Raw genomic sequence first — 13,959 nt, 5'->3', positions numbered from 1 at the left:
AGATTCTGTATCTGTGGGTCCAGTCAGATATCCAGTAGTACAAATTAGCTTCAAGTTACAATTACTGAACAAAAGAGGTTGAGTTAGTGAAAGAGAGTAGGGGAGAAAGGGGAAGAAGGAAGGAAAAGAATCAAAGAATTGAACTTGCAAGCAGGCTTCTCCCTACCACCTGCAATGCTAACATGCTTCAGAGAGAGACTTAAAGTAGGTAAGAATGAGAAGCCATGGATTGTTCACCTGTTACCAGCACCACTCTTTTCAGCAACATTTAAGCACAGTTTGAAATACTTTTTACAGCAATACCATAACAATAAACCTCCCCCAAAACACCCCTTAAGCCACCTGAAGCTAACACCCAATTAAATTTAACATTGATATAAAATTCAAACAATTAGAAAAAGGAAAAAATAATACCACATATTGCCTCTAAAGTGTGATCCATCTCTGTCTCATATGCATCACCTAGAAGTTGAATGGCTTTTGAATGTAATTTCATTTTTTAAAAAAAAATATCTTTTAATTGTCAATGAACTTTAATTTTATTCACTTATATGCAGTGCTGAGAATCAAACCCAGTGCTTCACACATGCTAGGCAAGTATTCTACCATTGAGCCACAACCCCAGCCCCTGTAATTTCCATTTGTAGTAGTGATCTTGCCACTTCTGGCACAGAGACAGTACAGTAATGCTGAAAAAGTTTCTATGCAGTCCTGTTAGTGTCTTGAAAAACCTAAAAGCTGGGAATAGTAAATCCACAGAAATTCACTCTTGATTTTAAGTGCTTTGAAAGCTGTTTTAAACAAACAAACAATAACAAAAGCAAAAACAAATAAACAAAGAAAAAAAACAGAGCAGGAACCTAAATTCTGAGACTAAATGTAAAAGTCAGATTTGGTGGTTCTCAGTGACAATGGGGAATTTCCAAGAGGTTGGACAGAGAGAAGTGGGGTGGTCAGAGATATTTTTCTTGTTGGCTTTATTGTCTCACTGATTTTCACCTTCCATATCCTGCGACACTTTTTTATTCTGGTCTTCACCATTACCCTGCATGTCTGAAGTCTATAGTGTCAGGTTATTACATAACAATTGCATGATAAGTGTAGAGTCCTTATAGCTTTCTTCACTCAGTGTATCCAGTTCTGCAACTGCATCATCAAAATCTGCTTTTGCCAACTTTCAGTCACGGTCAGGGTAATTAAGAATTTCATAGTAGCATGCGGAAAAATTGAGAGCAAGATCTAAATGAATGGGGTGTGTTGGTTGAAGTTCTGTCATTGCAATATCACTAGCAGCTTCATAAGCCACTACACTGTTCTCTGCAGCCACCTTCCTGTCATTTCCTATGGCAAACTCAGCCAGATACCTGTTGTAAGAAATGGTGGAAAAGCTCCATAAACTCAACAAGACAAAACAACCGTTTACCTGTCAGAGATTTTTATTAGCAGGACCATAGCGGCCAATCGCAGAAGAGAAGGGGTTCAAGCCGGGGGGGGGGGGGGGGGGGGGGGGGGGGCAGAGAAGGGAGAGAGAGAAGGAAAGAGAGGAGAGAGGAGAGAGGAGAGTGAGAGAGAGGGGAGGGGGAGAGTAAGAGAGAGCACAAACAGGGTTTTGATATTTATGGGCTTAACATAGGATGAGGAGGAGCAAGGCGAGTGGGCTGCTACTTCTTCATTGGCTGAGAGTTCCCACCACTTCAGGGATTGAAGGTGTGCCTTTCAAAGTTTGCACCATTCACAGGGATTGGAGATGATGGTTCTCTCGCCATTCAGTGCATCATGGACCTGAGCTCCCGGAAGAGAAGCACTCCGGGCGCCATCTTTAACAACACCTGTGGGAGTCCCCTTTCATTTCATAATAGAAAACCCTGGACTCCCCAGTGTTAGCTGCTGGAATTTGATGTTTGCCCAGTACATCCAGAATGTTACAACAGATTAACATTAGCTCTGTCTCAACCATTTGCTGATATTCCTGAATCATTTTTTGTGTTCTCCTTCCTTGTTTTCTTCTTTCTGTTCAATGCTGTCGAATATTCTCCAGGGAGCTCTTCTAGCTCCAATCACATTTGTATATGCAACATATAGGAGGTTTCTTTCAACTGTTAGCTCCGCATCCATCCCTGCTACTTTCTTCATTGATTCCACCATTTTGTTATATCACTCAGCCTGCTAGGTAAGCTTCGCCTGATATACCAGATCCTCCCCATCATCTAGAGTGGCAGAGGCTCTGGAAGGGTCTGCGAGATGGATAGAAGTGGATAGCGTTTCTGACTCTCTCAGCCTTTCGCTCTGTGTCCCCGCAGCAAAACTGGCGGCGCCTCAATTAGCCTCATGAATTTCAGTGTTGAATTGTGTTCCTTGGTTCTTGTGTTCTTGCCAGAGAACATTTCAGACAAGAAATGACATATAGCAAAATTTGTTAGGAAAGAAACCTCTCTCAAAAAGAAGAGAGACAGAAAGTGAGTCATCTCTAAGAGGGGGAGAGCATTAGTATGCCCCCCACCTTCCACCTGGTTCTAATAGGGGTCTTAACAAACTTTCTAGAGAGTCCTGACCAGGTACCACTTTTTAACCTGTGGCTGACAGTAGGAATGCATCAGATTTCTAGATTCTTACTGCACATGGTCTTACCCACAAGTATCCAAGTGAAATCCATAATGGGCGGGGGAGGGGGTGGATTTTACTATTATAACAGCATGCTAAAGATCTAAAGGCAGCTCTCAGTAACTTTGGCCCACACTGACTGGTTCTACTTGGAATTCATTCTTTTACATATTTTATGGTCAGTGGGCTTTGCTTTAACTACCCTGTTTTCCTGGGTCTTGGAATCTTTGATCTGTATTAAGGTTGAAAAAGTTCAATCTTCAGGGTAATTTGTGGTCCTGATACAATAGCCTTAATGATAACGGGTTGTTTGTCAAGGAAGGTAACATCCTATTGACTTAACCCAGAATAAGGCTAGAATGGCCTTAAGTAAATTGACTTTTAAAAGAAAGTGTGGAGGGCCAGAATATGGATCCAGGCTAAAGAATTATCCCCTTAACTTAATGTTTCTACCATTCACGTCTATCTGCTATCTATCAATGGCAACACCAACTTCTGTATTCCAATTTTTTCTGCTTTGCTGATTTGGGGCATATTCCTTTTTTTCTGGCATTGAAGATTTTCTATACTCACTTAATACTTACTAAGATACATATTATAAATCTAATTCCATATGTTATATTTCTAATTCTGTTATTTGTCATGGTTTGACTATTGCTTATATTCATTTTATTTAATCATCTAAAACCTAAAGATTTTTTAGTGCCACAAATGTTTTCAAATACCAGGATCACCATAATACTCCTTTCAGTTTTATATTACCAATATGGGCTAGAAGCAGAGGGGGAGTGTTGGAAATTAGGAAACTGAAGTATTTGTTTCTGTTCAGTTATTAAAATTTAATAATCTTGGAGGACTATTTAAAATTCCAAGATCTTAGTGTTTGTGACTATAAAATGTGATTTACTGTTTTTAAAAGTTTTTGAATTTAACAATTATACTATTACCCCTAAAATAGCTTATATGCAACATCAGCACATTATAAAGAAAAAGCAACTGGGTGTGGTGGTGTACCTCTAATCCCAGCAGCTTGGGAGGCTGAGGCAGGAGGATGGCTAGTTCAAAGCCAGCCTCAGCAAAAGCAAGGTGCTAAGCAACTCAGTGAGACCCTGTCTCTAAATAAAATACAAAATAGGGCTTGGGATGTGGCTCAATGGTTCAGTGTCCCTGAGTTCAATCCCCAGCACCCTAAATAAATGAATAAAATATAGAAAAAGCAGATTTACTGTGATTAAAGTAGCAATAGAGGAGTTTGGGATCATACCTTCAATCTCCTTCTCATTAACTCTTCAGAGTGGGTGAGGCATATGGATAGTCTCAAATGTATCTTTGCCTAACTATGACTTTGTGAAGCACATATGGAAAACAATTATACTGAATAATATAATTCTGATTTTAGGCTTATACAAAATATAAGTGAAAGTGTTACCGCTGTTGACCAGTGACGAGTCCCTGCTTCCCCAATGTTGAAGAATAACACCAGAGCAGCACGCCGAGGCAAGGTCAGAGTAGAAATTAGAAGTTTATTAAAGGACAGCAGAAAAGACTTCTCCCGGAGGAAGAAGGGGGCCCAAGAGGTGGAATCCGTGGAAGTGTGGTTGTCTCCCCTTTTTATAGTTTTGATGATGGAATGTAGGTGGGAAGGCCCGAGGGGTGGGACACAGGTGGGCCAAAGAAGTAATCTGGGCAGGAAGGACTTCATTATCACTTCTCTGGGATGGGCTATCTTCAAATCTGCTGGGGGCTGTTTCCTGGGCTCCATTAACATTTCTTTGAGGTGGACTTTGGCCTAGGGCCTTTTCGGGACTTCATTAACATTCCATGAGTTGTCCTGTGTTTCCCAGAATCATTCTCAGCATGGCCTCCATTTTAGATTTCACTCGATATTAGACCCGATTTACCTAACTACACTGACTACCTAACTTTAAATCTGGCTTCAAAAGCTTCCCCTTATTTTTTAGAAGTTTGTTCCTAAATCCATTAGATGTGCCCATCAAAGAAAATATCCATACTGAGGATGGAAAGTAGGCTGAACTGTGATTCTTCAATATAGGATATAATAATATGAAAAAAAAAAGTGAGGATAACAACTATGGTGGAGGGTTGCTTAGTATAGGATGTTAGAGCTTTTGAGTCATCTTCACAAGAGAGTGGCTTTAATAGGTACTTGAGTTTCAGTTGAAAAGAAGAACACTCACTGTGGAGGTGGGGGTTTGTCCTAGAGTCTCACAATCCAAATGAGATGAGGGTGGTTCTAATGTGTTGTTTCTAGCACAGAGGAAACAGGGCTTCCAAGTGTACTGTTGGATGTGTTTAAGTCTGAGTGGGAAAAGGAGAACATTTTTTCTGTGTACCAGACAGGATAATTTTTGATACATTGAGACTAAAAGAAAAAATATATTCAAGAAAATGGAACCAACTTTTTCACTGAATTTAGAGCTAAGTTAATTTTCTGTACAGAGAAAAAGACAAAACTCTTTCCATGTCTTAAACAGCCATGGATTATGATCCCAAGAACCATCTGAAGAGAGTAGTAGCTCCAAAGCAGTGGGTGCTAAATAAATTGGCTAGTGTGCTTGATCTTTCTTTATCTTCTGGTCCCTAAAAACTAATAGACAACTTCCTTTCATATTTTTTCCTAAGGAACAGACTTAAGTATGCCCTGACATGAGGTGAAGTATAAAGAACATCTGCATGTAGTATTTCTTTAAGGTTGGTGGCAAAGTCTAAACTGATATAACCTACCTTGCTGCTTTTATGGATGTCATCAGGATTTAAAAGTCCACAGATAATTTATGCCAGATTATGATACTAAGGGTCACTTTGCCGTACATTATATTATATCTGAGGAGGTCGGGTACACATTGTATAAAATAAGAAAGAAATTGTGGGCACAGAAGTGATCCTTCCCCTGGTGACCTATGATGCTCACATCATTCACTACCCTGCTTCCATCATCAAGGTAAATGACACCATTCAGATTAAATGGAAGCCTGGAAAGGATATTAATTTCACCAAATTTTACACTGGTAACCTGCGTATGACTACTGGAAGAACTGGTCTGATCATCAACAAAGGGAGACATCTTAGCTCTTTTAATGACCATGCATTAGGCCACAAAATAAGTCTTAATAAATTTAAGAAAATAAACCACAAATTTTGCCATTTATTTTCTCTTACTACAATGGAATAAAACTATTAATTAATAAGAAAAGAAACCGCAAAAACTGTGAGAATTCATGAAGACTTAACAACATGCTACTAAACAAATAATGGGTCATTAAAGAAATCAAAATGAAATACAACATACACAAACTTATAAGATACAGAAAAAGCAATACTGACATAAATTTATGGCAATAAACACCTACATCAAAAAATAAGATTTCAAATATACAACCTAATCAAGCATCTCAAGGACCTAGGAAAGCAAAAGTAAAACAAACTAAAATTAGTCAAAGACATAAATAACAAAGATAATAACAAAAATAAACACTAAAAAAGCAATACAAAAGATCATTAGATGAGGAATTGGTTGTTTGGAAAGATAAACTCTACAAAACTAGCTAGATTAAGAAGAAAGAGAAAAACCCAATAAATAAAATTAGAGATGAAAAAGGAGACATTATAACTGATATCACAGAAATAAAAGGATCATCAAAGACTGTTACAAACAACTATATGCCAAGAAATTGGAAAACACAGAAGAAATTGGTAATTTGTGGAAATATAAAATCAAAAAACCAAAATTAAACCATAAGGATATGGAAAACCTGAAAACACCAATAAGGGATATTGTGATTGAATCCTTAATAAAAAGTCTCCCAATAAGAGAAGTACAAGAAGAGCCCTTGAGCCCAGGAGTTGGAGATCAGCCTGGGCAACACAAAAAGACTCTATTTCAAAAATAAAAGAAATCAAAAACAAAACACTAAAAAGAAAAAAAATTTTCAACTGGAAGTAATAGTTCATTGTTATATATATGACAGGCTAAGGAGTCCAAAAATAGTGTATGACTTGTAATGTCATTGTGATATATATTGTAGTTGAGATAAATGTTAGTTTCATGTGTCAAAAATGATCAAAAAGAAACTGTGTGCCCTTTTGTGCCCTTTGAAAATAAGTTGCTCAAATAGAAAACCAAGATAAATAACTCAGTAAACTCTAATAACCAATGATCAAAAGTTATTAATAAATAAATTGGGATTAAAATCTATCACAGGGCTGGGGATGTGGCTCAAGCGGTAGCGCGCTCGCCTGGCATGTGTGCAGCCCGGGTTCGATCCTCAGCACCACATACAAACAAAGATGTTGTGCCTGCCAAAAAAACTAAAAAAAAATAAATATAAAAAAAAAAAATCTATCACAGATCTTTTATGTTTTGAAATCAGAATCCTTCAGGGATTTTCTTTTTTAAATAAAGTCATAAATGGATAAAACAAAAGAACTGTTATTTCTACAACTGTTCTTTCATGGCATGATGGAAGGAAAACATTAATAAGTGGGGAAATGGTTTCCAATACTAAAACACGAGTGCATTTGTCTTATAATTTATATCCTCACATTTCAAGCTCTTTTCATTTAAGCAAAAAACAACAGAATGAAGAAACAGGGCAAGTTTCCATGTTAGCATGTGTCAGATGAGAAAATGGTCAGTGTCCAAATTAAACACTGATTCAAGATATGGCAATCAAACAGGAAAGTCCCAACAGAAACATCATGCTCACTACCCAAGGTTACACTTGTTGGTAAAAATATGAACCTACTTAGCTGTGTGGATACCACCCATATAAGCCACATGTTGTCAAATTGTGTGTTTAATGAAGGTTAGATTGATCTATATGACAAAACCCTATATGACAAAAACTGAAACTTACAGTATACATTGAAGATGTTCATTCTGTTCAATGTTTTCTTAATACAAATATTGTGAGATTACATTTTATTTTTAAGAAGTAAACTAAAATTGTTCATCATTACTTCTATGTAGTTATTTATTCTAGTATGTAGTTATTGTTCATCTAAATGGGCAATTTTATTTATCTGTGATATTAATTAGATTTTTTTTGGTAAAATTACATATAAATAGTCAAAAATAATGAAAGAATATTTTTATAAATAGGACTTTATTGTAGTTTTTCAGCACAAGGTTTGAACCCTGCAGTGCTTAACCACTGAGCCACATTCCCAGCCATTTTTATTTTAATTTTTTTTTATTTTGAGATAGGATCTTGCTAAGTTGCTTAGGGCCTCACTAAGTTGCTGAGGCTTGCAATCCTCCTGCTTCATCTTTCCAAGTTCCTGGGATTACAGGTGTATCCTACTATGTCTGGCTAAAAAAATATTTTAAATGATGAAAAATTTAAGAAATATTTCATATTTTCATATAAGAGGTCTCCTACCAAGGATAATTTTTGTAGAAAATAGAAAATCAGTTTAAGATAATCATTTATTTATACTTATATTTATTTATTTTGGCAAATATATGTATTTTATTTATAAAAAGAAAAGATTTTTAAATAACCATTTTAGTATCCTTAACTTTTAACTACAAATTTGCTTAACTTGTCATCTGTTTGGAAGGAATAACTTGCTGAAATTTTAAAAATATATTTTTCAAATTACACACAGTTGATTCAGTCAATGTATATATAGACATGACTAGAGAATCTATTGGCATCATTAATAGTAGAAACAATTGACTATTTCATAATAAATTAGTGGCAACCGAATTTTATTCCATAATTAACCTAATTCGTTATGAAAGAGGCCCTAAAGAACTATGCCAGTTTGCCTGACTTGAAGTAAATCATCAAAAACTAAAGAATTTAATTTCAAGTCTTTCAAAACAGATCTTAGCTGCTGTTTTAAAAAGCAGAGGTACTATCTTCTTTATCTGAATGTCAATTACTGTACTTGCAGTTAAGATATCAAATGTCAAAATTTTTTATGTCTTCATAAGAGTTAATTATTTCTGAGTTTAGTTTCTAGATTTTGTTTAAGGATGTAGAATAAAAGGTTACTGCCCATCAACATTTAATATAATCAAATTGTACATGGGAATTTGGGGGAGAAAAGTAATTATCAGCCATGCAAACAAAATTAAAATAAATTTTGAAGCTTGTATAAAGCTCAAATATTGTTAATGCAAATATTTTATGTAAACTTTTTTTTATTTAAAACTAACACAAATAAGTATTTATCATCTTTAAATTTTCATATCTATTCATATAGAAAAAATATTCCTTTCATGGAGAAAATGCTACAGCATATGTTTCAAAGGGCCTCAATATATGCCAGCTAAATAGAAGAAGAAGTAATGAATTCCACAGAAGGGAATAGAAAGCAAATTTGCTCTGAATATTTCCTGATATGTTATGTCAACTTTTGACAGATGTGAATGTTGGCTAATCTGGTAAAGGAAACTTTTCAGAGAAGCTTCAGTTAATTATGCCTATGTGAATTGAAAAGATTGCTGCTGTCTTGATAACCATTCTCCTACTTGGGTATTTCAAAATTGTTGATATCCATGAATGATTCTAAGGAACCAAGAACAATTTTTGCAATTTTTTTTGAAAATTAATATCAGTTATTTAGAGTCAGATCATGTGTGTAGTCTGAATAATGTCAACAGTGTCAAAATCCAAACTACAGAATTTTGCAAAAAATAGGAAAATGTTGAATATATTGCATCCATTTATTTCATGGAACCAAGATTCATTTGAAGAGGGGCTTTCTTCTCTTGTTTCATTTGGATTGATTTTGAAAATAAAATAAAACTAGATGCATAGCAATCATTTTGGAATTGCTCAGTTTGAAGAATAAATGCAGAAAAAAAGAGAGGCCAGGGCAAAACTAAATAGTATCTAATACATGACCACTATCTAAAGAAAATTTTCTTGGATACATACTTTAGATAGTGGTCATATATTAGACCACATACACACATATATGTAATGTGTATATGCATATATTTATATGCATATATATGTATATACATATATGTGTGTGTAATAAAATGGTCAATTTTACCTAGTAACATTATATAATATTGACATATGAAGAATAATAGTTGCTTCCTTTTCTAGTACTAAAATAAATTAAAGCAAAACATTTTTTCATAGAAAAGACCTATAATGGATATTTTTATTATAACAATATGGAGAAGGATTTATTTGTACATCCTGATTAGCTCTAGAGGTAATTGAAATAAAAATTGGCAACTGGCTATCTGGTTAAAGGCCTATAAAGAAGAGTATTGGAAGATTAGAGAATGGTATTTGGGATAGAAACATGTGAATAGACATATGGGATTGGGTGGAAAGTGTGATGACTTATATAATACATAGTAACATCTACCATGAAGGAAGTACTGAAAAACTGAGTACATCAAATTCTTGACCAATTGATATTCATCAGCTTTTATCACTGGTTACCCTAAAGCAAGCACAATGAGCATATGAATGGAATGGAGTGGCCATTAGGCAGATATGGTGGATTATGTGTATTTGAAAATATCAACTCTCAATTGTGAAATCTGATTTAGCTACTGCTGCCTCTGAATGCTCCACCTATCAGCCACAGAGATCAATGGTGAGTCCACCATATTACACTGTCCTTAAAGGAGACCAACCACTCACCTGATGGCAAGTTGACTAATTCAAGCCCCCCCCTATCCTGGAAAGGACAGAGATCAGTCATCATGGGGATGAACATATTTTCTGGATATGGGTCTATCTTCTTTATCTGCAAAGCAACAGCCAGAACCACTATCTAGGAAGCCTCATTCATAGCAATGGAATCCCACATAGCTTAATATCCTACCAAGGAACCTAGTTTACAGTTTAAAAGTGTGTTCATGAACATGAAATCTATGGGTAATTAATTATTTCATACTGTATCACTCAGAAACAACCCACATGGCAAAGTACCGAAAAGGTTTCCAGAGCATAGTTGAAGCACTAGCTTAGAAAGGAAGACTCTGAGAAGATGTGGCATTGAATAAGAGACCTCTATATGATGCTGTGTCCTTGGTAGGACAAAAAATTAACTCTGAGAACCAAGAAGTGGCAGGAGAATTGAGCCTTCATTATTTATATCAGTGATGCACTGGAGGATTTTGTGCTTCTTCAACCTGGAAACTCCAGGCTACTCAAGGTTAGTGGTCCTGGTTCAGGTACCATGACAAGAATCTCATTGAAACACAAGCTACAGCTGAACCAAGGCACTTTGGACTCTGAGTCTAGTAACAATATGAAAAATAAAAGGCATTTAAGTAACAAGGAGGAACATATGTGGAACCCAGAAGATCCATCTGGTGGCTTTCAGTGCTTCCTTATTCCATTGTAACTATAACTGGACAGTTATAGTCTCTAAGTCTGAGAGGAGTATGATTACCAATGATTAAAAACTCTAAGCAGTGAAGGTTTGGATCCATTACCAGATGAGCCACCAAAATCTACTAAAGTCATAGCTGAAAGTGAAGGATATTTATACTACACAATGGAGGAAAAGAAAGAAGATGAAGTATATCAGCTGTGGCTCCAAGACCAACTATGGTTACAGTGGTTGTAGTTCATCCCATTAATATATGTCTCTAATTCTCTCCCAAAGAAGGCAGGTCCACAGGAACTATGGAGAAACTATTTCTTCAACCTGCACGGAAAAATATCAGTGTACCATAAAGTGTGGCATTTGGAAGTAATGAAAATACCATTAAGATCCCCTGATATGGGAGCATATTAGAAAAAGGACCCTAGATACTGCAGCATCAAATCTACCATTGTGTTTACACCAAGGCCCATATTTCCCATGGGCTACTTCTAGCCACTGACCAAGCATGGAGAGATTACTGGGGTACTAAGGTAGGATCATTTCCTCCAGTATATGAGACTTCTCTAACAGGGAATTTGGGTATAAGACTCCGCAGATTTGGTGAAACATTCTTTGAAGACTTACTATACAATCTTCCTTCCTTTCCACTATTATTATAGAGATATCAGAAATTCATTAATTATGAACACTCTTGATCTCTCCACTTTTTCTTGTTATCTCTTCTAATAAATGTCTTGAAAATCTAATCCTGGTTTGGCATCTGCTTCTCAGCTGATCCAGATTCTCATAATTTTTTTATCATTAATATTTTTTTCATCATGAAAAAACACAAAACTTCAGATTTTTAATATTCAGTTGAAGTTAAGCAGTAAATAACATAACTAATAAAAGAAGAATTTTTCTCTCTACTACTGACAATCAGTTCTCATTCAAATTTTCTTTTTGGCTTTTAGTGACTAGATAAAAATAAATTTTCTTTCTGGAACACAGAAATAGATAACAACTTTAGTTAAATTATTCGGATAATTACTTATTATCCAAATTGAGGTCATTGTTGTTAAGTTCAGGATAAATTGTATCAGTACTCAGAGTTTAAGTTTCCATTTACCCACTTGGCCTGCTTTCTAGGGTTTGAGTATATTTTACAAGGGGGACTGTCATGGTAAATAATTGTGCAATTTTGAAAATAAACTAATTGTCCCTTATTATCTATTCACAACTTTTTTCAATGACCCTGGTTTTTAGTGGAGCATATGTCTATTCTGAATATGTATGGCTTCCTTTTCAGGCATTTGTAAGGCAAAGAACTTCAAATTATGAATAGTCATCAAAAGGAAAGAGTATACCTATCTATTATGTAGTGAAAGTTTGTGTGGCCTCCCAAATCCATAGAGTGAATTCCTAATCCCTAATGTGTAATGTCCAAAGGAGAAGCTAATTAGATTTAGATGAGGTCATGAAGGTGAAGCCCCTCATTATGATAACAATGTTATTATGAAAGGATTCCACCCTCATGACCTAAAGGTTATCTTTAAATACCATCACACTGGAATTAGAACTTAAACATATGAATAGAACTAAAGTAGGACATAAACATTCTGTCTACAGCAGAGGTCATATATCTAATGACTTGCTGAAGTTACAGCATTAATCCTGTATTCCTACCACTACATTTATTTGAAAGAAAATTAAAACTTTTGACATGCTGTCATTCTCAGCCAAACACAGTGTAAACTAACAAAAGTATCAAAGCATTGTTATTGCAATCATCATGTTAAGTGTTTTAAAATACATGATCTCATTTTACTTCCAAAATGGTTATTTTACCTGGGTGCTACTATAAGCTTAATTTTACACATGAAGACACTGAGACTTAAAGAAGTCAACATAAGTGTCTAAAGCCACACTTCTAGTAACTATATGTGCCAGAGTTCAAATGCAGATAAGAAGCTGGACATGATGACACATGCTTGTATTCCCAACAGCTTTGAAAGGCTGAGGCAGGACTGTAAGTTCAAGGCCAGCCTCAGCAACTTAGCCGACCTTGTCTCAAAATAAAATAAATAAAATAAAAAGTACTGGGGATGTAGATGAAGTAAAGCACTTCTGGGTTAAATCCGTGGTATGTATGAATCAATCAATCAATAAATAAATAGATAGATAAAAAATTGCTGATTAGACAAATGGAACACTGTCCATAATTCTCTAATAAATCAGTAACAGAGGAAAGTGATTATAAACATAGTTACTTAATCTGTTGATCTACCGAGACAAAATTCCTAGTGGATGCACTCTCCTATAAATTCCTTATATTGGTGTAGGAAACTGAAAAGCTTTTATTCCTACTTGGTTGAAGTACAAGTAAGGGAACCAGTAATAGAATACTAGAGAATACCATGCTTATCCAACTCAGTGTAAAGATACGTTGCAGGAAATTTGACCACTCTTTTATTCTTTCAGCACACCAATTTCTTGCACAGCATGGAATTCTGTATTACTTTAATCTAATTCTAGAGCTCTGGCTTAATGATATTTCCTATATATCATTCAATTCTGTGTCATAATAATCCTGCTCAATGAGCATTACCATCTCTTTTACTGAAAATTTTTGGTATTAGTTTACATATTAACTGACAAAGTCAATAAAGATATAAGGATTACATAATAATGAAAGGAACAATTTCTTAGAAATTGAAAAGGACAGAAATTCCAGCTTTGTAAAAAGCTGATCTTATAGAAGTAGAATAAGATAGTTTTTACCAGAGCTTGACAACAGGGAGGTGATGGAGAGAGGATGGTTAAAGGGTATGGGATACTGTTGGATAGGAAGAATAATTTTGAATGTTCTACAGCACAGAAGGATAACTATGAGTTGACAACAATTATTTATTCTACACCTTGATTTTATCCTGTGTGACACTGAGCAGCAAACCCAGAGACATCAGGTCCAGATTTCTGACATACAAGTTTAGGAGATAATTAGTATCTATTGTATTAAGCCCTTAATTTTGCAATAACTTGTTA

The 13,959-nt window shown here is 35.3% G+C and overlaps 2 pseudogenes; one reads left to right on the top strand and one right to left on the bottom strand.

Moving 5' to 3' along the window:
- Positions 1-985: 985 nt before the first annotated feature.
- On the bottom strand, positions 986-2,620 carry LOC124081603 (14-3-3 protein epsilon-like; annotated as a pseudogene).
- A 2,478-nt stretch (positions 2,621-5,098) lies between these two features.
- The window catches only part of LOC124081602 (small ribosomal subunit protein eS4-like), a 57,111-nt pseudogene continuing 48,250 nt past the window's right edge, over positions 5,099-13,959 (top strand).

Source organism: Marmota monax, unplaced genomic scaffold (genome assembly GCF_021218885.2).
Source record: "Marmota monax isolate L192 unplaced genomic scaffold, Marmota_monax_Labrador192_F-V1.1 WCK01_AAM20220418_F8-fsc00067, whole genome shotgun sequence".
NCBI classification, from domain to species: domain Eukaryota; kingdom Metazoa; phylum Chordata; class Mammalia; order Rodentia; family Sciuridae; genus Marmota; species Marmota monax.
Note: the sequence above shows the minus strand (reverse complement) of the source record. Positions and strands in the feature narration are given on the sequence as shown.